The 24,915-nt window shown below is 35.8% G+C and overlaps 1 long non-coding RNA gene and 1 pseudogene across 1 annotated transcript in view; one reads left to right on the forward strand and one right to left on the reverse strand.

Annotated features, from left to right (window-relative positions):
- Window positions 1-8,603, reverse strand: part of LOC141522031 (uncharacterized) — a 41,851-nt gene extending 33,248 nt beyond the window's left edge. Inside the window, exon 1 of the long non-coding RNA XR_012478116.1 lies at window positions 8,568-8,603. This is a non-coding gene — a long non-coding RNA (uncharacterized LOC141522031). The remainder of the gene's footprint in view (window positions 1-8,567) is intronic.
- On the forward strand, window positions 5,407-6,013 carry LOC141522024 (THO complex subunit 7 homolog pseudogene; annotated as a pseudogene).
- Window positions 8,604-24,915: the final 16,312 nt, after the last annotated feature.

Raw genomic sequence — 24,915 nt, forward strand, 5'->3', positions numbered from 1 at the left:
ATCAGGTAGTTTTTCCTCCAGATTAAGAAGACTTCTGGGAAATAAAAGAGCATTGGGATTCTGGAAGGAAGGTAGAGTCAGTTTTGCTAAGGGCCTGCCCTAAGTGGGATCATCTAGGGAATCCATTCCTCCCCCATTTATCATGCACTATCATCTCTTACACCTGTCTTCATAATTGACTAACACCTGAGTTACAAAGAATGAAAGGGGGAGAAGGATGATCTTTAATGACTCAGTCACTGCACCAAGGAGAAAATCTTCCTTTGACCTCTAGAGCCATTTACTAATGACCTAGAGCATGAGATTTGATGACTCCTCATTAGTGCATGATTATATTGCAGAAGTTATTGCTGGACAGCTGATTATAAAATCATAAAGAGTAAGTAATTAGCACAGTAGTTTTACATAAAGAAAATTATAGTGCAACCAGTTTGTCAGAGCTGCAATTTCATGGGATCACAATCATGCATTGATGTAGTTATAAGAAACTGTTAATGTGCTATTTGAATTAGAGCCCTTGTCTCTGGCCAATTAGCTCACTCAGTTAAAACTGGTGCTAATGAGCCCACACTCATGGGTTTGACCTGATATTGTCATAAGTCAATATAGTTCTCTGTACTATGGCCATAGACTGTGCATCTAATCCTGATTGTCATTTTATGAATATGCCATGGACTAATCCCCTTACTTAGAATTAAAAAATCCTTGACTTCATTACGTACAGTGGGTGACACAAATGGGTTAAGGGACTTTGAGAGAGAGAGAGAGAGATGGATAGAGAGACAGGTGACAAGGAGATAAGTGATAGAGATAGATGACAGAGAGACAGAAGATAGCTATATAGATATGTACAAATATAGATATACACATGTATATACAGAGAGCCTATATATACATTTATTTTACATATATTATATGTATGTATATTTATCTATAGATCTCTATAATACTATCTAGAAATAATTATATATATGTAAATTATATAGCTCTAGAAGTAGATACAGATGCAGATGACACAAATATAGAAATAGAGTTAGAGATGAAAAAGATATAGGAATGGTAAGGGGGTAATTGTTAAGTTTATATTCAAGGTCTTTCCATCTTGACAGATTCAGACATAATTTGTGATCTGTGAGCATTATTTCAAAAACACAGGATCATTTTCATATCATGATGATGCAATAAAGTAGGACGTTTTTTGGGGGGGTGACCAAATCCCTAACTAACCCTGGCAATTCAATATTATTAATTCCTCCAGATTAAGAAGACTTCTGGGAACTAAAAGAGCTTTGGGATTCCAGAAGGGAGGTAGAGAAACCAAAGGGTTTCAGGGAAAGAGTACATATAACTCAGTACAACCAATTCCCATATCTTCAGGTTTTTTTTTTAAAAAACCCACAAACCATCTAAATTGATGTGCTGATGATGTCAAAGAAGAATTGTGTTTACACATAAAATACAAACATAATTAAGAAAGGTTTTTTCTTGGATCCCATGCATACTTTATAGTGATGTATACTTGCAAGTTATGCAATTGTTAACACCATTCATCAGTTCTGTCTTCCAAGAGAACAGATATTCTATCATATTTGTCATTATTCAAAAAGATTTAATTCATATTTATTGAACAGTTAGCCTATCCAACTCATTGAATGCTGTATAGACTAAAAGGTAAATTAATTATGGCCTTCACAAATTTTAAGGATTCTTATGCAGAGAATATTCATTAGTTTTTCTCCAGGTTTAAAAAAAGGAAAAAATAATTTTAAGTGAAAACAGGAGAAATTTAGGTGATCTATGGAAGAACATCCTGCCATTAATGTGAAAAAACAAATTGGAACTGGCTCCTGAGAGAGGCATTGTGAAATAGTGAATTGGATGTGGTACTTGGAGTCAATAAGATTTTCAAATCTTATTAGCTATTTGACCCTGGAAAAGTCACTGCCTTTCTCTGAGTCTTGATTTCCTCATCTGCAAAATGAAGAAGTTGCACAATTTGCTATCTAATATCCCTTCTAACTTTGAATATAGATACTATGATCCTGGAGCTCCTCCAGAAAAAACTAAACAACCATTTATCTTGACTAGTTAACATGTGTTTTCTAGCATCAGGGAATTGATAGTATGACCTTTGAAGATCTCTTCTTTATCAGAAATTCTAGGACTATATAGTGATATAATATGAGAACAATGGTCTATTCAGCTAAACTGCTCATCCAATTGTATTTGTGGAAGCAAAATTCTGAATATAAAGAATTATTATTTGAATGCAATACTATGAATGTTTACTATGTGCTGAGTACTCTGGGAGATGGCAAGAATTATCAAAAATGATAATTTTTCCCAAGAAGCTTATAAGCTGGTTAGGAAAATAAAACATACATGAAGAAAAATCATTAACATTTTAAATTTTTTTCTATTTATTTTAATGTTCAATTTATGGAACAAAACATACATTCCATAACATAGTATATAAAAAAGATGATTGCACATGAAACTGCAAATCTATAATGTACAATCTGCAATTACTTTTACATATATAATAAAATTATCATGCAAATTTCATTTTTATAAGTGAAGACTTCATGGAGAAAATGGGCATTGAACTGAAAGATCAGTAGAATTTCTATAGCAGAGATAAGAAAGAAGATAGAGAGGAGTTCCAGACAAGAAAGATGCCCTTTGAGAGACTAGACCTAAAAGAATAAAATTACACAAGCTAATGCAGTATGGATTGCAAGATATTTAAATAAGGAAACAGCCTGTCAGATTAAGAGCCATGATCCTAGAATTGGGGTTTAAATTACAACTCTGACATTTAAAATAGGCATGACTTTGGACACATCTAACAATAGTTTCATTTATTTTTTTAAAAAGGACAATACTCTGTGTACTCCCAATTTCATAGATTTTTGATGAAGAAAATACGCATATATTTTCTGTCAAATCATTTGCAATAGCTCTAGAAGAGAAAAAAATTCTATTTGTAAACACAGTACTAAGCACATATAACAAAGACCCTCAATTGTCTGATTTCTGGTGGCTACCACAGAGTGGGCTGAACACAGGCAAATGTGGGTAATCACAAAGAATTACTTTGCCCAGTGAAGCCGAAGGAGACTTAGACATGCTTGAGAAATGTTGAGGCATGATAAAAAGTGCTTTATACCAAATTACTTTTTATTCCTCACTTAATAAAAATGTCTTGGGTTGTCTTTGGTTATAGCAGCTAAGCTCATGATTCATAGATCATAAATGTATGCAAAGTGAAAATCCTCTGATTGTATCCCAGGTACTAGAGAAGTTTTGGAGAAAGAAAGTATCTATTCAGGGGGACTGACATGCCCAAATAACAAGGGGTTTTATATATCTGGAAGTCATTATTAAAAGGATACACCTCAATAACAACCAGTAGTCACATCAAGGAACAGTTTTAATAATAAAAGGTAGCATTTTTATAGTACCTTAAAGCATGCAAAGTGATTTACAAATATCTCACTTTATTCTGAAAATAACCCTGGGAGGATTGTACTATTATCATCCTCATTTCACAGGTGAGTATGAATTTTGAAGAATTTTAAAATAGAAGTTAATGACTTGCCCAGGATCTCACTAATTTAAGTGTAAGAGACAGGATTCAAACCTAGCTCTTCCTAACCCTAAAATCCTCCCTCTATCTACCATAGATTTCTCACTTCTTAAAAAAAAAATCATAAAGTCAACACAAAAGAATTTTTGTGGGGAGAGGAACAGTAACAACTGGGGGGATCCATAGCATGAATCAGCCCACTTATTGCACTTATTGGAGACAAATGCAAACAATGCAATACTGATAACCTCATTATGTTAGGGACTCCAAGTTCTTGAAGAGAGATACAGCAGAATAAAAATTCTGGCAGATGGTACAATGCTGCAAAAGATTAGAATATAGTCATTTTGTAATGCCTGAAGAAACTTTTTGTTGTTCAGGCATTTTCCAGTCTTATTCATCTCTTCATGAACCTCTCTGGAGCTCTCTTGGCAAAAATTAGACTGATTGGCCATTTCCTACTCCAGCTCATTTTACAAAAGCAAATAGGGTGACTTCCCCAGGGTCATACAGCTAGTAAGGAACTGAGATAAGATTTGAAAACAGGAAGGTGACTCTTCCTGATGTCAGGCCCAGATCTTTATCCACTGGACTACCAAATGCCAAAGACAGTTCTAATTCAACTCCGTCCTTTTGCAGATTAAAAAACTGAGGCTCAAAGAAATGGAGGCACTTGTCTAAAGGCACACAGCTAGCTAGTGTTAGGGCTAGTACTAATATTCCAGTGATTCCCACTACTGTAATCTTTTCACTAGACTTCAAATGAATATTGTTAAATATGAATTCTTCATATCTATATTTAAATGGGAAGATAAATGACTCAGCTGTTAGAGCACTGATCTTGAAGCCAGGAGGACAAAAATTTGAAACTGACCTCAGACACTTGATACATTCAAGCTGTTTGACCTTGGACAAGTCACCTAAACCTGATAACCTCACATCCAGGATCAACTCTAGTCAGACTGATTCCTATCTGGTCACTGGCCTCAGATGTCTCTCAAGGAGAAGGAGGCTGGTGACTTAGCATAGCCCCCTACCCCACCCCTCACTCAAATCCAATGAATGTGATTGTCTAGGCAGCATTTCCCTGATATCATGGTCTTCTCTGAGAATGAAGGACAAGAATAAATCTATATCTAAATACATCATTATCAAAATCAGTTCAAAAGACTTGATAGCTTTTATTCCTGCTTCCATATGCAGATCTTCCTATGTAATTTGTTTCTTCCACAAATTCCTGGAACTCCCAGTATCCTAAGTCTCCCAGATATTGGTACTATTCATTCTTGGAAAGTGGACTCTGGAAAATGGTAATACCTTTAAAAACTGATGGGCATGTTAAGTCTGAAGTTAGAATAGGATATTCAGATGGAAATGTATTATCTCAGGGTCATAGATCTAGGATTGGAGGTGACTTGAAAGATCCTTTAATCCAACTGCTTTATGCTATGAATAAAAAGATTAAGGCCCAGGGATGTGAAGTGATTTGCTTAGAGTTACACAGGAAATCAGTATCAGATTATTTGAACCTAAGCAGAGATTCTTTGACTCAAAGAGTCCATACTTTTCCCATCTCACCATATCACCTCCCAATAGGCAGCTGGAAATGAGAACCTGGAATTTCAGAGGAAATAATAGAGCTGATGATACAGATTTGAGAATCATGAATGGAGGTGATAGATGTTACCTTGACAGAGAGATTGAAAATAGATTGGCATACTACCTTCCAAGTTCATCAAGGCATGGCTCCAGTGCCTCCATGGCTGTTTGTCCACCTACTTTGTGGGAGCTGATCTGAGCTACTCATCAAGTGTGCTATGAGGGCAGTAATGTATGATGCAGTTAGAAGGAAACATCTCTTCATTGATGGTTCTGGTGTAGGTGATGACTGGAGAATCAGACTGTTGGTGAAGAATTTCATTAAGTAATTCGATGCTGGGTCTTAGGGAAAAGGAGAAGGCCAGTACCAGTGCTTGCTGAATAGATTGCCTCAGTGAGAATTTTCAGTGGGAAAAACCCTGCCCATGTAGGACATGAATCTTAGAGAAATAAAAAATTATGGAAAAAATATGCACTGACATAGAAAATAGCATAGTTAAGAGCAACCAAAAAATGCTGAGTGCTTAAAGCAGATCCTTCAAGCAAAATTAATATGAAAAAATCACTAGGAATATGATACTTTGACAAAAATCAGGCCACACCAGAAAGTTAGGCATGAACCATTAAAGGAAGCAGATGCTTTGGAGAATTACAATACCTTTTTTTGTGTAAAAGAAAATGTTTAAGATAAGCTGGAATTAAGGCAAAAGTAGTTCCATGTTCTTTGTATTATTATGAACTTCAGCAAACATTAGAAAATAATGAAAAACTCCTTGAAATGAAAAGGCTTAGGAAGTAGACATGGAAACAGAGACTAAACAATAGACAAGTGCAAAATTCACCAATATGAAGAGACCTAAATATCTCTGTCTTAGTTTCCTTTCACACAGCTAAGTATACATGTTAAATCATTGTTACTTTGGTGAATAAAACCGACTGTGGATGAAAAAAAAATTTATTTTTCAAATGTCTAGTCAAAGAAGCTATTTTAATGAAACCAATTTTTATGAACTTTTAATTCTGTTTTTCAATTTGCATTTTATGCATATTTGGTCATTTTTAGAATTATTAAATTGAAATTGTCACAAGTTCTATTTTACAAGGAAACATTTCTATAATATACACAAGGAATAATGGATTCCATGTCTGTGGATGCCACAAGTCCTTTGGAGTTGTCTGAGGTAGAGAAGTTATGACTTGCCACAGCTCACATAGCTAGTATTTAAGGAGATTTCTAAAGTCTTCCTGACTCCAAGACCTACAATTGTGTACAATTTCTATGCCATGCTGCCTCTACATATAGGGACAAACAACATGTTTAAATACCTGGTCAATTTCTAAACTAATAAGATGAGTTGTTCACTTTTAAATTAATTAAAATTAAATCAATTTAATCATTAAGGTTATAAAACATTTCAAAAAAAGTCAATCAGACCACTGACAGGGTTATTGTTAATTCATAGAATTATAACCAATGATTTATTGACAATTGCTAAAGGAAACAAATTCACCATCAGAAGTAGACAATTAATATTTTTGAGTGCTTACCATGGGCTCAAAGTCATACCATAGACATCTAGTTTGTAAATTGTTTGCCATCTAGTTTCATGAGATTTAGAGTTGAAAAGTTACTTTAAAAATAACATAATCTAATCCCTTAATTTTATAGAGGAGGATGCTGAGTGATTTGTTCAAGGTGATACAAGGTAGTAAGGGGAAGAGTTGGGATTCAAATCTCATTAGTCTGGCTCTAAATTCAGTTAAAGAAATAGGCAATAACTGAGAAGTAAATACAAAACAAGACGTCAAATTGCGAATAATATATACATATATCTCCAATTTACAAACAAATGCTAAGTAGAAACTTTGTTAAGTCTGAGCCCACTTTCCTCAGGGGAATATGGGTGACATAGATGAAAGCATGGCCCCCCACCCAGGTATGTATGGGGGTTGGGGAAAATGTTAGTATTTTTCTATCTTACATATCTATAAATATTTTTTTAAGATATTTATGTTAAAAATTGAATTGGATGCTACTCACTATTGTCTAACACAGGGAAATACTTTGGAATGTGGATGTGAGCTTATTGTATTAGGAAAAAACATATCACAATCCCTCAAAGGTACCCCTAGAACCCTGAGAGATGTGGCTGTCTAGATAGCTAGATTAAATAGATAGACAGACGGACACAGACAGATAGATAGATAGATGATAGATAGATAGATAGATAGATAGATAGATAGATAGATAGATAGATAGACAGACATAAATATATAGGACTAGATATACATGCACAGAGAGCTATAGCTGTCTATATGTGCATATATATAATACTATATAATATATGTGTATTTATACATTAACATTTATATTGTATATACTGTGTACCAGACACTGTGCTAAGCATTTTACAATCACTATTTCATTTGATCATCACAGCATGATATGTACTATTACTATCCTCATTTGACAATTGAGGAAAATCAGACCAAGTCAACCAATGATGATTTGCATCCTAAAAATTGCTGGTTCTGAACTGGTTGTTTCCAGATCTCCTGGTGACTTGCTCTCCTAACTTTTTAAAGCTCATGAATTTATGACTACTTCTAATCTGTTTCATTTCAAATAGAAAGGAAGAAAAAGCAAAAATTTGAGGTCCATATTAATGTCCACATATAAGCTTCAGATGGAGACAATCTGAGGCTTCTCCCTTTATAAGACTGTCTCTCTCTTCTCTGACTGGAATTCCTTCAAGCAGGCCTAAAAGGACAGGCTCTACTCAATACCTTTTGAATAAACTCCAATTCTGGCTAAATAAGTCTTCTCTCCACCAGATGGTTAGCAGATTGTCACCAATCCTCCACTTGGAGGCATCTACATGAGATACAATCATCCTTCATCAAAAGTAAGATCCCCAACTTCTTACATACTTTCTGTACCAAATATGCTAGGAATACAAATGAAAGTGAGGTACACAATCTCTACCCTTAGGGACCTTATATCATCTTGAAGGAAGACAATAAATAAAGTGGAGCTAGAAAAGGTAGCTGATAGCAACATAATGTTTCTGGAAGGTGGCAAGGGAGTCTAGTTTCAGGCAAGATAAGCCCAAAACTCCATTTTCAAAGCCCCCAGTCCAGGATCAGAGTGCAGGGCTCCAGTGGAGGCAGCATAGTGTGGAGATGAGATGAATCTGTTTCTACTCAACTAGACTTGCCCTCAAATGGTACCCCATGAACTATTAGTAATTCATACTTGAACCCTTTACAACTTGGTCAGAATTACTAAAGTTTATATTCTTCTGGCATCCCTATAAAAAAACTAAAGATTGCTTTCATACTATGATGAGACAGCAGAATAGAATCTGTTACATCCTACCTCAATGAGTACAGGAAAGGCAGCAGTGAAATAAGCAGGACCAGAATGGGAGAAAGTGGCTGAGCAAGAAAGGATCTGAGCTAACGTGGGTATAAAAATAATCAGAATGCCAGACTGAAGACAGAGTCCAATGGGGTAAACCCAAACAAATGAGAAACCTGTGACTATGAATAAGTTGAATATGGAAATCAGAGCAGTCATCTGAGGCAGGAGGACAGCAGCACAGATTAGATTAGGCAACAGTATGAAGGAAACAGAATGTGAATAACTGACAGTTTGTTTCTGTCATAGTGTCCTGCTTAATGAGATGACTTTTCTATCCAGGTGCACTAACCATATTGTTCCCTTATGCCCATCGCTATACACATAGCTCTACCCATCAGCTCAAGTGGTGGCTCAGGAGAGAAATTTAACAGCTTTTTACACCAAAAAAGTGTTAAGAGTAGTTGGAGTCACAGTTTTGTAAAATCATTTTTGTACAATGTACAGATACATACATTTTATTTAAAGAGTTTTACATTTATAGTTACATTTACAAATGAGTTTTTATAAGCTCATTTTTGTACAATGTACAATGTACAAATGTAAATATTTGCTTAGTGAGTTATTCTAGGTAATCTCTGAGGCTTTGAACCTAAATTCTTCTTCCCTCTATCTTATGGATTAAGCTTTTAGGGGCAGACCTGTGAACCCAACTATTTCTAACACTTTTTTTAGCATGAAAAAATTGTTAAATTTCTCTCCTGAGTCACCATTGTAACTGATGGGGAGACAACAATATATACAGGACAACTCAGAGAACCTTAAGGAAAGGCCCTAAGGTTAAGGAGGATTGGGAAAGGCTTCTTACAGAAGGTAGGATTTTGATGATGATGATGAAGATGATGATGACGAAGATGATGATAATGATGTTTGTCCTTCATTCCCAAAAACCATGATATCCGGGGAGATAATGTCATGACAAGCAAGTGAATGTGGATTTGAGTGAGGGGGGGTGCTGTGCTAAGTCATTAGTCTCACTTTCTCCTCCAGAGTCATCTGGGTCAAGTGACCAGATATGGATCAGAATGACTGGAGATGGACCTGGATGTGATGCAGTCAGGGTTATGTGACTTGCCCAAAGTCACATAACTAGTAATTGTCAAGTGTCTGAGGATGGAGTTGAACTCAAATCTTCCTGACTCCAAGGTCAGTACTCTATCCACTGCATCACCTACCTGCCCTAGGTAGGACTTTAGCTGAGACTTTAAGGAACCTAGGAAATCTGGAATTTAGACATGAATAGGGAAAACGCTACAATCATGGGGGGGAGAAACAGGTGGAAATGCTCAGAATCCAGATATGGGGCATCTTGCCTAAGGAAAAGCAAGCTCAGAGTCACTATTTTATAGAGTATATGAATGGGAAAAAGATGTAAGCCCAAAAAAAAGTAAGAAGGGGTCCTCTTTTTATGAAGGGCTTTAAGAGTCAGACAAGATTTTTAAAAATTTGATCATTGTAGTAATAGGGGAGTAATAATCATAGTAGTAATGGCAGGGATGGGGTTAACATGGTTAGATTTGCACTTAAGGGAAATGACTTTGACAGTTGAATGGAGGATGGACTACAGTGGAAAAAGACTCCACTAGAGCAGAAAGAGTGGTAAGGTGATTATCCAGTAAGCTATTAATATAGTCCAGGTGTGATTCCATAATGATCCTGGAACCAGATAGAAGCAGTATCAGAGGAGAGAAGGGAACATATAAGAGATAGTACAGAGGTAGCATCAACAGGACTTTGCAACAGTCCTGGGAGTAAAGATATAGGAGTAAAGTGAGAAAGTGAGGAGATAAGGGAAAAAGAGTGGTACTCTGGACTGTAGTAAGGAAGCTAAGAAGAGAAGATTTGTGTAGAAGTTCAGCTTTGGATAAATTGACTTTAAAAAGTCTACAGGACATCTGCTTGAAATATCTGATAGTCAATTGGAGGGCAGGAGAGCGGTTAGGGCTAGACAAATAGATCTGAGAATCATCTGGATAGATGAATAGCAGGTCTAAGATTTGCTCTCAATTTCTCTGACTAAAAGTTCAATATTCAAAAGGTTTTTTATAACAAAGTATTGTAACTTCTTTTAAAAACATTGATTTTTATGAATTCAGAATTGTGAATTAATAGGTGTGCCTTAAAGAAGTTAATCTTCACTCCCAAAGTTACAGAAAAAAAGAACCCATGTATTGATTAGCAATGTGTCCTTCAACCTTTCTACATCAGTCCAATTTTCTTGAAGGTTCTATTGGTATGAATTAATGGGATGAGCCTTAGAAATAAAATTTAAGATGTCATTTTTACATACACCAAAATGGCTAAAATGATAGAATTGGAAAGCAACAAATGTTGTAGGGGGATATGAAAAAATGGAATAGTAATACATTGCTGGTAGAACTGAGAACTGTGAAAAATCATCTTGGAGAGCAATATGGAATTATGCTTAAAGAGTTCTTAAACTCCCTATACCCTTTAACCCATCAATACTACTATTTGGTCTATTTTGGGAAGTTAATTAAGGGAAAAGAGGGAAAATCCTATATCTATTCTAAAATCTTATAGTAGCTCTCTTTGTGATGGCAAAGAACTAAAAATTACAGGGATCATTTGGGAAATGACTGAACAAACTGTATTATATGAGTGTGAAGGAATACTACTGTATTTTAAGAAATGATGAGCTCAAAGATTTTATAAAAATATGGAAAGACTTGCATGAGATAATGAGCAAAATAAGCAGAACCAAGAGAACATTGTCTAGAGTAACAGTAATATTGTTTTAAGAATGACTTTGAATGAATATTTTTGACTATTATACTCATATTAACTATAAAGGACTTAAGAGAAATGCTTTCTGCATCCATAGAAAGAATAGATAAATAGAACTGTAGAGTGAGCAATTTTACATATGTGTGTGTGTGTGTTTTTAATGAAAACCAATTCTAAGGAAGAGGTAGGGATAGGAAAGCAAAAATAAATTTACATGATAATTTTTTGCATATTTGAAAAAATAGTGAGTTGTGCATATTAGATTTGCAGTTTCAAATGCAATCATCTTTTTTATTTTCCTATGTTAAAGAGGATTAAAAACTATAAAGCTCAGATAAAGAAAGTTGCCTTCTACATCCAGAGAAAGAACTGATAAATAGAAATATAGATAGAATAATTTTACACATACATACCTATTTGTGTCTAATGGTAACCATCTTGGGAGGAAGAGATTAAAAAAAGAAATTTTCATGATAATTTTATTGTAGATTTAATAGTAGATTTAAAATTTTATGTACAATAATCTTTTTATTATACTATGTTATAGAAATGTTTGTTTTATTGAACAAATTAAAAATAAAATTTTAAAATATGTAGCATAAAAAGAAATGAAATTTTAACATCAGAAACTCCCATGAAAGGAGTAAGATACTGCAGGGTCCAGCCTCCACGGGGTTCTTGGAACCTGACAGGAGGGATAGAGTCAGCGAAATGAGTTGAGTCAACAAGTGGGTATAGGCAGGAGCAGGTTGACTGTCAGCTGCTTGGATTTATTTTTATAGTTTCAGAGTCATGTATGTTTCAAGCAAGCAAGCTGAGATCATTTCCTTGGTTACAAGAGTATACAATTTTCATCATCAATCATATAGTTCATATGGTTACAAGTTTTAATCATGTGATTACAAGTTTAAGCAATAATCATATAGTTAATTGATTTCTTAGCCCTACTCAGATCATGATGACCTTAACCTGTCTGTTACCATATTTATTACTACATTGTATAATTGTTAATTCATTTAAAGTTATTAATTAAGCAATTCTTTTAATGGAAAGTTTTTCATATTTTTTGTGTAGGTAATGTTTTTCGATACACTTCCTTAACAGTCTGTAGTGAGGGTCTTTATGCTTGTCCACCCATCCCTTAACTCTTACAATGACCAATTTTTCTTTCTGGCCTAGTTGGCAGAAGCCACAGTTTCTGTGACTTTTTTATTCTTTCCCATGAAACTAAGGCTGCTGGAGTTCACATATTGGTCACCTAAATAACTATTTTCTCACCATCTTTTTCATACATTCCTGTGTATGGTAAGGGGGGCAAAACTATTAATTTCCCTGGAATTCTATCTGACCCATCTTGTATCTGTTTTCCCTGTATATATTCTGGCATCTCCTTGGAATTCCCAGTGCTGGGTTTTCCAGAGATTTCATAATGTTGAAGCCTTTTGTATGCCTCAGGGAGAGGCAGTCCTGTTAAATTTGGACAGAGTTTACAATCTGTATTATTCAAGGAATTTTTCTGAAATCCTTCCTTTATAGTCATTCAAGTATTAGGGTGAGTAAATATTGTAATCAATAATAAACCTATAAATATTAGTACGCATGAAATCCCTATATATATTGAAGAAGAAAATGTTGTTCCATCAGGCAGTGTGACTGCCTTGAGTCTTCTTGCTGCAACTGTGTCAAACAGCTTAGAGACCCTGGCTCCCAACAAGATACATTAGGTAGAGGATTGGAGATAAGAAAGAAGAATTGCCTCTTAGATGGTGATTCTTAATGGACAAAGGATAGAAGTCTTGAGCATCTCCACTTCTTTTTTTTTTTTTTTTTGAGAGGCTGGAGAAGAATTTATTATTTTTCAGAGGAATTTAAAGGTAGCAATCATGATCTTAAGGCAGCAACAAAAATAGCCATGTTAAAATCTAGATAAACAAGAAAATTACATTTCATTTAATGGCACCATAGATAGCACAAATTGGTAGAGCATCTAAGTACTCAAAGGAAAAGTTAATTGAATCATAGGGAGGAATGGACCACAAAAGATAAAGAGTTGAAGACCTTAATATACCCTGTTCAGAATCAGAAAAAGGGATGGCTAGGTGGCGCAGTGGATAGAGCACTGGGCCTGGAGTCGGGAGCACCTGAGTTAAAATCCGACCTCAGACACTTAATAATCACCTAGCTGTGTGGCCTTGGGCAAGCCACTTAACCCCATTTGCCTTCCAAACCCCACCCCCCAAAAAAGAATCAGAAAAACAACAAAAAGATAAAGTAAGGAAAAAGCTAAGTAATGGAATTCTAAATGGGAATAGGAAGGAATATATACATTCTTGGTCATGGATAGAATCTTTACAACCCCACCTCCTAGGTCAGAGCTGTCTGGCCTGCAGTTCAATTTTATGTAGCCCCCTGTGGGTTTACTAAAATACTTTAGTAAATAAAACTGAGCTACTGCAGAGCTCTCACTAAAATGTCAAATCAAAATATATTGGCTATTATTTTTTTTCCCATTTAAACAGTGTACTTTATTGATTCAAGAAATTATTTGTTGTGACCACTATCTTCAAGGTTTTGATAAAATTTAAAATATATTTGTTTTGGGTCAGCCCTGATGCAGGATGTATGATAGGTCTGTTTCAGAACTGAAACAAATGAAACATAGACTTCCTCAATATTTAAGAAAAAGGAGGTTTACTTAACAATATCTTGGAAAGAGAATTCAGCAAAGAGAGCATCTCCACTTCTAAAGGAACAGCAAAAATGACTCTTCAGGATCCTTTGACAACAATACTGGGTCTTGGAGCAGAATATCACTGAAAACAAATAGTCAGATAAAAATTAATGAAAAGATGTGGGGAAAGGGGGAAGAGCAGTCATAATCTTTTACTTAAATATGGTAATTAGGAAAGTTCTTTATTAATATAGGAATATATGGTGTCAAGATTTTGAGAGACACCCTATTTTCCAAAGCTAAGGCCCAGCAAGCAAGCTCACCCTCTGGATGTCACTTTCTGGCAAATTCACATAATTATTGTATTGCTTTGACCAGCATAAAGTATTCTCTGAACTTTGACAAGTTACCTTCATGAAATCCTGCTATAAATCAAATTTGTCTCTTGGTTACTGTTAACCCTCTTTGTCAGGGCTACAACTCACTGTGTGGCCACTGGTATGGATCCTAAGGTCTCCCCACACTGCCCCCAGCAAGGCTCTGGCACAAGTTTTTCCTTGAAAGTAATTTCTGTCACTTTAAAATTAAACTTTGGATTCATTCCTGACTCTTCAGTCTCAACCCTGCTCTGTTTGACTCTGGCTACCACAGGTTAAAGGCTGGTTCCACCCAACTGACATTTCTACATAATAAAGGGACACAGAGTAAATTGATTAATCAAGGAATTCCTTCTGGAAGAAATGAATTTTTAAGCTTGAAAGTCATTCTAAGTGAAAAAAAGCACATGTCAAGGAGACTCAGGAGTAAGAGCTAGAAAGTTGTGTACAAAGGTCTTTCTGAATTCACAGGATCATAATAATTATAGCAATTTCAACTTAAAAGGGATCTTGGAGATAAAGTATAACTCATTCATTTTATAAAGGAAAAAACTGAATCCTAGAGGAAAAGGCAAAAATATCCAAAGGAATGTTGGTATGGACATCTGATTATCCTCCATTGCTGGAATGTTCTCCCTCCTAACCTCTACTTGGAATTTTTGGTTTCCTTGAAGACTTAGCTCAAGCTCCATATTTTGCATAAGATTTTTAGGACTCTTCCTTCTGATATTATTTGTTTCCCCACTTATTTCCATCAATGTTACCTGTAGGAATCTAGATAGAATTGATTAACTGATGGAAAGCCCAGAACTTGCTTCTTGTTGAGCAGGTGAGAACTTTGGGACCTGCACCTTACTATGTCACTCAGCACTGTAGAATTTATAATTTGATTTTTTATTGCTTCTGAGCAGGAAAAAGTGATAACATAATGGATATTTAAAGGAAATGCCCCCATATCAGGGCACTTTTCCAGATATGAATGAAGGATGGGATCTTTTGGGTTGCTCTATAAAAGGGGGAGTAGGAATGGGGAAATTGTAACCTAGCCTCTGTGCCATTCTTCAAATATCAAGGCATACCTGAAATCTAAAGGACCTGTCTTCCCTAGGCTAATCTGATTCTTGTGTATTTTTTCTTTCCTAACCTTAAGCAAATGAACATCTATCTGAAAATTCATGTGTCTAGGTTTGAAGGAAACCTTGTGAAATATTCATAGTAAAATAATCCTGGACTCACTACACAAAAGATTTTGGTTCAAGTTAAACTTAGTCAGTAAATAACTATGTGATAATACAAATCACTGAACATTGCTGGGTTTCAGTTTCCTCTTTTTTTTTTTAATTTAGTGCAGTGGGGATAAGTGGCTTGCCCAAGGTCACAAAACTAGGTAATTATTGTCTGAGATTGGATTTGAACACAGGTCCTCCTGATTCCAGGGCCAGTGCTCTATCTACTGTGCCACCTTGCTGCCCCCTCTTCTTTTGTAAAGTGAAGAAAATAGACTAGATGACCTGGAAAGAGTGCTAAATAGGAATCAAAAGATTTGGTTTTGAATCCCAGTACTAATACTTACTTCTTCTGAGCCTATGGTCAAGTCCTCTCTTATCCAAGATATGTAAAATGAGGAGACTGGACTAAGTGGCCACTAAGATCACTTTCAGTTCTAAATTTATTATTATATGACCTTGAAAGTTCTTTTTCTATCTCTAGCTAGATTCTAAAACTATATGAATATGTATCTGGTTAAATTGAGTGATGGAAGTATAAATTGTCTTAGATCATAAAAAATACATGTTGGATTGATGAACAGTCTTCTCTTCATTCCAGTGCTTAATTATGAAAAGACTAAGAAAAAGGAAATAGTTATATATTGGAAATTGTTGGATTGATGAATAGTCTTCTCTTCATTCCAGTGCTTAATTATGAAAAGACTAAGAAAAAGGAAATAGTTATATATTGGAAATTTTTTTAATTTAAATTAAATGATCAAAGAGTAACATTAGCACCAATAATACTTTAGTCTATAAAGTTTATTATCTGTGTACAAATTGGAAAGATTCAGAAAGATTCAAACTTAAAATCTGCTTTCTACCCCCTTCTAGGTATATTAACACAATCTATGTAAACAATTCTAAATATCTGCAATTTACCTTAAAATAACCATTTTTATAAGAAGGAAATAAACTGAGAGAATTCTCTAGAAATTTAACAACAGAGAATCAAAGGATTTTGGAAGGAAACATCTTCTACATATATTTGAATTTAATTGAGTCCCTATCCCAACCATGTGAAGTACTTAGAGCGTTATGAATATCTTTTCAAAAAGGACAGACAGTTGCTATAGATCACTAAACTAACTATAAACAGAATTAAGATTAAAATATTAGATCGTTTGAAGCCTAACAAGACCACATACTCTCAGAACGACATGCACTTATAATCATTATGAAAGCAAATAATATTATATAAGCAATAATTATGAAATTTCAAACAAATGGTTTGAAACAGGCCAAAGACTTCTCCTTCTTTAAAAAAAAAAAAAAAAATTAGATCTTGCAACATTCCTGTAAGCTGTTGTATTTTATCTTTTTTTTATTCTATACTAAATTCCTTGGGAAAGCATCTACATCACATGAGATATGATGAAAGAGCAAACATTTTCTACAATTCCTATAACCTCTCAAATCTTTCCAAAGCAGAAATTATACGCTGACAATAAATCAACTTCAGTTGTCTCCATGGTCTAAAAAAAAAAAAACCAAAATTCAAAAAAAAAGTTTAAAAACTGAGAAGTCCATGGTTTGATGCTCACTATGAGTCCCCTGAGCACCATTCCTCTATCTTCTACGCTATCCACAGCAAGGTTCCACTAGCATACTGTAAGATTTGATAGTCTTCAAATAAAACTAACTTCCCGCAGCCCAGTTTGCCCTCCTTTTTTTTCAGTACCATCAAGACCCTTAGACTTCAAAAGTTTGCCCAGGATACAATAGCCAGTCAGGACAGCTGCAGCCCTTCAGGGGCAAAATCTTCCTGGGAGAGACAACTCCATAGCACCAGTACTGCAGAACCTCTGGCTAAGACAGAAAATTCACATAAAACCCAATGCTGGAAAGCTCTAACCTGCCAGTGCCAGGACAGGTCATCATGTATAAAAAGAGGGACAATTGTGTACAACTCCACCAAGCCTGGAGAAAACAACTCAACATCTGAATGAGGCCAGTTCTGATAACCCAGAAGTCATTTGTGGCAAAAATATAGGTTAGTGCATCATAAATTATCCAGTGTAGAAGGAGACAGATCCTTTGAGATCCAACCTCCAGGGAAACTAGCATCAGAGGGGCTAAAGTAAGAAAGTGCATAGAGCAAAATTGGGGTGGAAGGGAGACTGAAATAAACAAAGATATCAATAAAAAGAAAACACAAAGATTTTGAACATATGAAATAAATCAATAGGGAAAATATTAAAAGAGAAGGAACCATGACCTTCAAAAGTAAACAAGTTCAAGTATTTATGAGTAAATACCATAAAACAGAGGAAAATGATTCAACATTAGGTGAGACAGAGAATCCTGTACAATTTGAGGAGAACATGGAACCACAAAATACTGTAACTGAGTAGTTCAATGGAAAAATAAAAATGAGATCAGAATTTTATGGCCTGTCAATAAAAATAATGGACAAAATGGAAATTTTCATCAAGAAAAAAAAAAAGAGACCCCAATACATTAAGAATTTAAGCATAGAGAAGTGGACAGTATAAAGAGAAGCAAAAAAAAAATAATAATAACATGAAGAGGAAATATACTCACTATTCAAGTAAAACATATTCATCTCAAGGACAGGATATATAAACAACTTAAGGTCATAAGTATCCCAGAAGAACATGACAATATAAAAGCCTTAACACCATACTGGAGAGAATGGACTTGAATTTTTGTTAACATAAAATAAGTGGGATTTTTTTGCATGAATACATTACAATATGGGAGAGCAGAAGAAAGGGGAAAGAAAATCAGGGAAATGATATGTGGAATCTATTGGAGATCTAGCAATGTGGAGAAGGTAACTCTTGTGGCATCAGAATGATAAGAGCCTATAGGAAGAGGGTAAAGAGTGAGGGAGAAGGTTTGCAAAGGGGAAGAAGAAGGTCTTACTTTGGTGGGAGTTCAATTAATGAATGCTCCACTTGGTAAAGAGAAATGATCTGTGAAGAGAGATAGAGAATTTGAGTGGAGAGAAATCCCAAGGAGGAGGTGCTTGAGAAGTTTATGTATCTGGCATCAGTGCATAAATGGGATTTAGAATTCATTTGGTGGGGGGCGCAGCCAAGATGGCTACAAGAAGGGATCAAATCTTAGGAGCTCTCTGATAACATTCATCAGCTAAGGACTCTAAACTTTTGAGAGACAGAACCCACAAAGGGACCCAGTGAGGCAGTTCTCCTACTCAAGGTAACCAGGAAAAGAGCAGAAAGGATCTGCTCCCCGGGATTGGAGAGGCAGCCCGCCAGAGGGGTGGCCCGCCAGAACCAAAGAACCTCAGCCTCCCGGAGGCAGCCCCAGGGCGCTGGGGGTCTCAGCTCACAGCAGTGGGGGAGTCTCCTGAGCTGCACCCCGAGGAGCACCTGGCACAAAGTGGGGGAACAGTGGGGGACCTCTGCCAGACTGAGCACATGGAGCCCAGCCCTCAGGGCACACAGCAAGCAGCATGGTCTTTCCCCAGCCCTGATCCAGGAAACAGAAGCAGGCGGAGCCAGTAAGCAGGAGCCCCCAGGGCATGAGCCCATTGAGCTGAGGGAGGGGAGTGAAGAAAGACTGCCTAGCTCTGTCCTCTGCCCCTGAAACAGGACTCTGGGGCTCTGACCACATTCAGATCCTGACCACAGTCTAGGCCGCCCCATAGAACAGCCGCCCCCCCCACATCAGGCAGAGGGGGGCACTTATGGTCATTCACAGACCAGGAGAGAGGACAGAGCCTCACACACTGACACCCTTGTGGGAGTGTCCCAAAAGCTCAAGAAACACCCCAAACCAGGCCCAGGCTGGGAAAATGAGCAAGCAGAGAAACCAAAAGAAGACTATTGAGAAATATTTTGCAAATGAGCCCAAGAAGGACCAAAATACTCAGTCTGAAGATGAGGAAGCACAAGCTCCTGCATCTAAAGACTCCAAGAAAAACAGAAACTGGGCTCAGGCTATGATAGAGCTCAAAAAAGACTTTGAAAATCAAATGAGGGAGTTGGAAGAAAAACTGGGAAAAGAAAGGAGAGAGATGCAGGAAAAACATGAAAATGAAGTCAGCAGCTCAGTCAAGGAAATCCAAAAGAATGCTGAAGAAAATAGCATGCTAAAAACCAGCTTAGGTCAAATGGATAAAACAGTTCAAAAAGTTATTGAAGAGAAGAATGCTTCAAAAAGCAGAATGGTCCAGATGGAAAAAGAGATAAGAAAACTCTCTGAGGAGAACATATCGTTCAGACAAAGAATAGAATTCAGGGAGATTGATGAATTTAACAGAAATCAGGAATCAATACTTCAAAAACAAAAAAATGAAAAATTAGAAGAAAATGTGAAATATCTCATTGAAAAAAACAACTGTTATGGAAAACAGACTTAGGAAAGATAATTTAAAAATTATTGGAATACCTGAAAGTCATGATCAGGAAAAGAGCCTTGACATCATTTTCAAAGAATTACTACAGGAAAGTTGCCCTGATATTCTAGAAGCAGAGGGAAAAATAGAAATGGAGAGAATCCACCGATCCCCCAGAGAAAGAGATCCCCAAAAAAACAACCCCTAGGAATGTTATAGCCAAGTTCCAAAACTCCCAAGTCAAAGAGAAAATATTACAAGCAGCCAGAAGGACACAGTTCAAATATCGTGGAGCTGCAGTCAGGATCACACAGGACTTAGCAGCAACTACATTGGAAGCTCATAGGGCTTGGAATACAATATACCAGAAGGCAAAAGAGCTTAGAATGCAGCCAAGAATGAACTACCCAGCAAGGCCGAATGTCCTCTTCCAGGGAAAAAGATGGACTTTCAATGAACCAGGGGAATTTCAAAGGTTCCTTTTGGAATGGCCAGAGCTGAACAGAAGGCTTGATCTTCAGATACAGGACTCAGGTGAAGCATAGAGATTGGAGGAGAGGGGGGAAATATGAGGGACTTAATGAGGATGAACTGCATGCATTCCTGCATAGAAAAATGACACTGATAATACTCATATGAACCTTCTCAGTTAATAGAGCAGGTAGAGAGAGCTTTTATAGTTGAAGCACAGGAGAAAGCTGAATTCGAAGATAAAATATGGTGTAAAAATGGAGTCAATAGAAAAAAAGGGAAATGGAATGGGAGAAAGAAAAAGGAGAGGGGGGAATAGTCCAAGATATTTCACATAAGATTTTTTTTATTACAATGAGCTATTGCAATGATATGGAAACGGGGGAGGCAAGGGGGAATGAGGGAAACTTTGCTCTCATCAGAGATGGCTAGGAGAGAAAACAGCAAATATACTCAATGGGGTATAGACATCTGTAGTAAGAAGGAGGGGGGAGCAGGGGGAAGGGGTGGGGATGTGAATATAGGAGGAGAGGATGGACCATGTAGGGATAGTGGCCAGATATAACACATTTTCTTTCTTACTTCTTGCAAGGGGCTGGGAATGGAAGGCCTGCCCAGGACCACAGGGCCAGGTGGATTCTGGGCCTAAGGGGTGGTATGGGAGCTCAGGGCTTCTTGGCCCCAGGACCAGAGATCTGTCTGCTGTGCCACTAAACGACCCTACAGCAGAGTCAGAGTGAAAGGAGAGAGAAAATATAGTACATGATAGTGGAGAAATAAGAAAGGAGGGAGTTGTGATCAGCAATGGCAAGGGTGGAAAAATATAGAAATAACTTTTGTGATGGACTTATCATAAAGAATGAGATCCACCCATGACAGAGTTGTTGGTGTTGGAACAAAGATTCAAGCACATTTTTTGTTATGATTATTTGGGGGAGGGTGCAGGGCAAGTAGGGCTGGATGGCCTGCCTGGGGCCACATAGCAGGGTGATCTTTGGGTGTCTGGGGCCGGATTTGGACCCAGGTGCTCCTGGCTCAAGGGCCAATGCTCTGTCTGCCACCCAGCCACCCCTACTATTATTACTATTTTATTTTATTTTGGGTCTTTCTTTCTTTCTTTTTTTTTTTTCTTTTTTGGTTTTTGCAGGGCAGTGGGGATCGGGTGGCTTGCATGTCACACAGCTGGGTGATTGTTGGGTTTACGGAGGCTGGATGTGGACTTGGGTGCTCGTGGCTCCAGGGCTGTTGCTTCATCCATTGCGCCACCTGGCCATACCTACAATTATTACTATTATTATTTTTTATTTTAATTTTTTTCTCTCCCCTTTACTTTTTTCGCCCAAACAAGTCTATCTATATTCATGGGGGAGGAGGAGGGGTATTTTGTTTACTTGTAAACAAGAATATTTTATTAATGTAAAAAAACATTTGTACAAAATGAGAATAAAAAAATAAATTAAAAAAATAAATAAATTATAGATCCTTGAAATATGAAAAAAAAAGAATTCATTTGGGCAGTTGTTTATGCTGGGAGTGGGAGAAGAGAAACTCAAGGAGGAGATCTGGGAGCAATTGGCAGAAATAAAAGTCAATCAAGAGAGGTTATAAATCATTGTTAGTCTGCATCATCAAGGATATTGTGATGGAAAGGACCTAACATGAAGAAGTATCATCTCTGGCATCTGCAATAATTGTGATTATTCTGGGAGTAGGTTACAATGGAAAGAAGGAACCATGGGAAAAACTCTACAAGACAGGGGCAGAATTCAACCAGGGAGGAGAGGCTAGAAAAGATAACATGGAAGCTCTCATAAATGAGAGTCTACAGAAACCAGAAGGAAAAGGTAGATAATAAATAGATTAAGAAAAAAATCCTTTCTTGGAAAGGGGAAATCTACTTGAATAGCTAAGCAGGAAGAGGGAAGTAAAAAACTATATAACTACAAAAAGCAGGAATAAAAGGAACAAATAAGCAAAACTCCAAAGGAAAAATGCTATCAAATAAAAAGAGGGAATCAGAGGTAAGGGGAAAAGAGCCAATTTGGGAACAAGGTTGGTTACCCTAAGAAAGATTAAAGTAATTCAAGGAACATAATACTATGTTTATTTTACAAAGAGGGGAAAAATCATAACTTTAAAAAATCAGAGATGGCTAGGTGGTGCAGTGGATAAAGCACAGGCCCTAGAGTCAGGAGTACCTGGGTTCAAATACAGTCTCAGACACTTAATAATTATCTAGCTGTGTGGCCATAGGCAAGCCACTTAACCCCATTTGCCTTGCAAAAACCTAAAAAAAAAAACAGTATTCAAGATAGATGGAGGAAATATGAATCTAACAGATAATTTTAAATATGAGAGACCTGAAAATACAATGAAGTGAAAAAAAGAATAATAGACTGGATAAGAAAACAAAAACTTACAATCTCTTGCTTATGAGAAAGACATTTGAAAAGAAAGTCATACACAATCAAACTTGCAGGATGAAAAAAAAATCATGTGTCAAAATAGCGAAGTTGCAATTGTGCTATCCAACAAATCAATAATAAATATTCGAAAGGAGGAGATTAAAAACTATTCCTTTTCTGCTAATGATATGATAATAGGAAAATCCTCAGGAATCAACAAAAAACTAATTGAGATGATTAATGGTTTCAACAAAGTTATAAGCTGTGAACTAAATATTCAAAGATCAAACACATTCCTTTATAATTACAAAATACAATAAGCAATCATAAAAAAGAAAATCTTATTCTAAATAAATACAAAATGAAAAAGAAATCTAAAGATTAATTTACAAAACCACCCAAAAGACTTTTAATGATTCAGCTACAAAGAGTTCTTTCAACTAAAGAACAATAGTCAATGACTAGATCATGCATATAATATAATGACTACTACCAAAAATTCTTTTTACCTTATTTTTTTTTTGGTTTTTTGCAAGGCAATGGGGTTAAAGTGATATGCCCAAGGTCACACAGCTAGGTAATTATTAAATGTTTGATACCACATTTGAACTCAGGTCCTCTTAATCTCAGGGCTGGTGTTCTATCTACAGCACCACCTAGCTGCCCCTATTGTTTTATATTTTAATACTGTACCCATTGAATTACCTAAGGGATACTTTATAGAACTTGAAAAAATATATTTAGAAAAATACAAAAATCTAGGATATCATAGGAATTTATGTATGGAAAAAAGAGAAATTCCAGACTTCAACCCATCTCATAACACAACAGTTATCAAAACCTGATGTGGGTTAAAAAATTTAGAGCAATAGGTCAATGAAAAATGCTAAAGGAGGGAAAACCAGAAACAATAAAACTCAATAACCACATCTTTTTTATAAAATGAAAGACACAAAGTTCCTAGGGGAAAAAGCCCTTATATGATAAAAAAAAAAAGTTGAAAAACTGAAAAGTAATCTCACAGAAATTAAGCTCAGAACACCTTAAATATAATCTATAATACATCTTAAATGGAACAAACTATAAAAAAATTAATTAGAAGTTAAATAGTTTTATATCTCTGACAGCTAAGGCTAGATATATTCTTAAGCAAACAAGAAATAGAGACAATTACAAAAGATAAAATAGATAACTAATTATTTGAAATTGAAAAGCTTTTGAAAAAAAAACAAAATTAAAGAACCTAACAAGATGGGAAGTGGTTGAAGGGGGGTAGAGAGGAATCTTTCTATGAAATTCTTCTGATAAGGTTTTAGTATCCAAATTCTATAAATAATAAATAGACATATATAAAACTAATAGACATTTCCCAGTACATATGAGGTCAAAAGTTGTGAAAAAAAACATTTCTCAATAGAATTACAAACTATTTACAACTATATAAAAGAATGCTCCAAATTACTAATTATAAGAGGAACACAAATCAAAACAACATCACACCTTGAAAATTGGCAATAAAAAGGCACTAATCAATCTAAAAAGAGGTATTAATACTAAGCACACTAATGTATTGATATATAGCTGTGAAATGAAAAAAACCATTTTGGAAAAGGATTTGGAATTATGCAAATAAAGTGACAAAAACATCCATATCCTCTGAACCAGAAATCCCATTACTGAAACCCTTATAGTCTAAACTTCAAGGAAATCTTTGAAAATAAAGTTCTCATATACTCCAAAATATTTATAGTACTCATTTTGGATAGTTAAGAATTAAAAACAAAGTAGAAGGTCATTAACTAGGAAGTGACTAAACATCATGGTATATGAATGTAAGAGAATATTATTGTTATATAAGAAATTATGTAGGGAATGAATAATGAGAAGCATGGAAAGATTACATGAATTGATGTGAAGTAAAAAAAATAAGAAAATAATATGCACAATAACTACCACAGCATAAATGAAAAAAAACAATCACAAAGAAAAAAAAAAAGAAAAGAAAATGTACCAAAGTTAAAATGATCAAGTAAGACTTA

Source organism: Macrotis lagotis, chromosome 1 (genome assembly GCF_037893015.1).
Source record: "Macrotis lagotis isolate mMagLag1 chromosome 1, bilby.v1.9.chrom.fasta, whole genome shotgun sequence".
Lineage (NCBI taxonomy): Eukaryota > Metazoa > Chordata > Mammalia > Peramelemorphia > Peramelidae > Macrotis > Macrotis lagotis.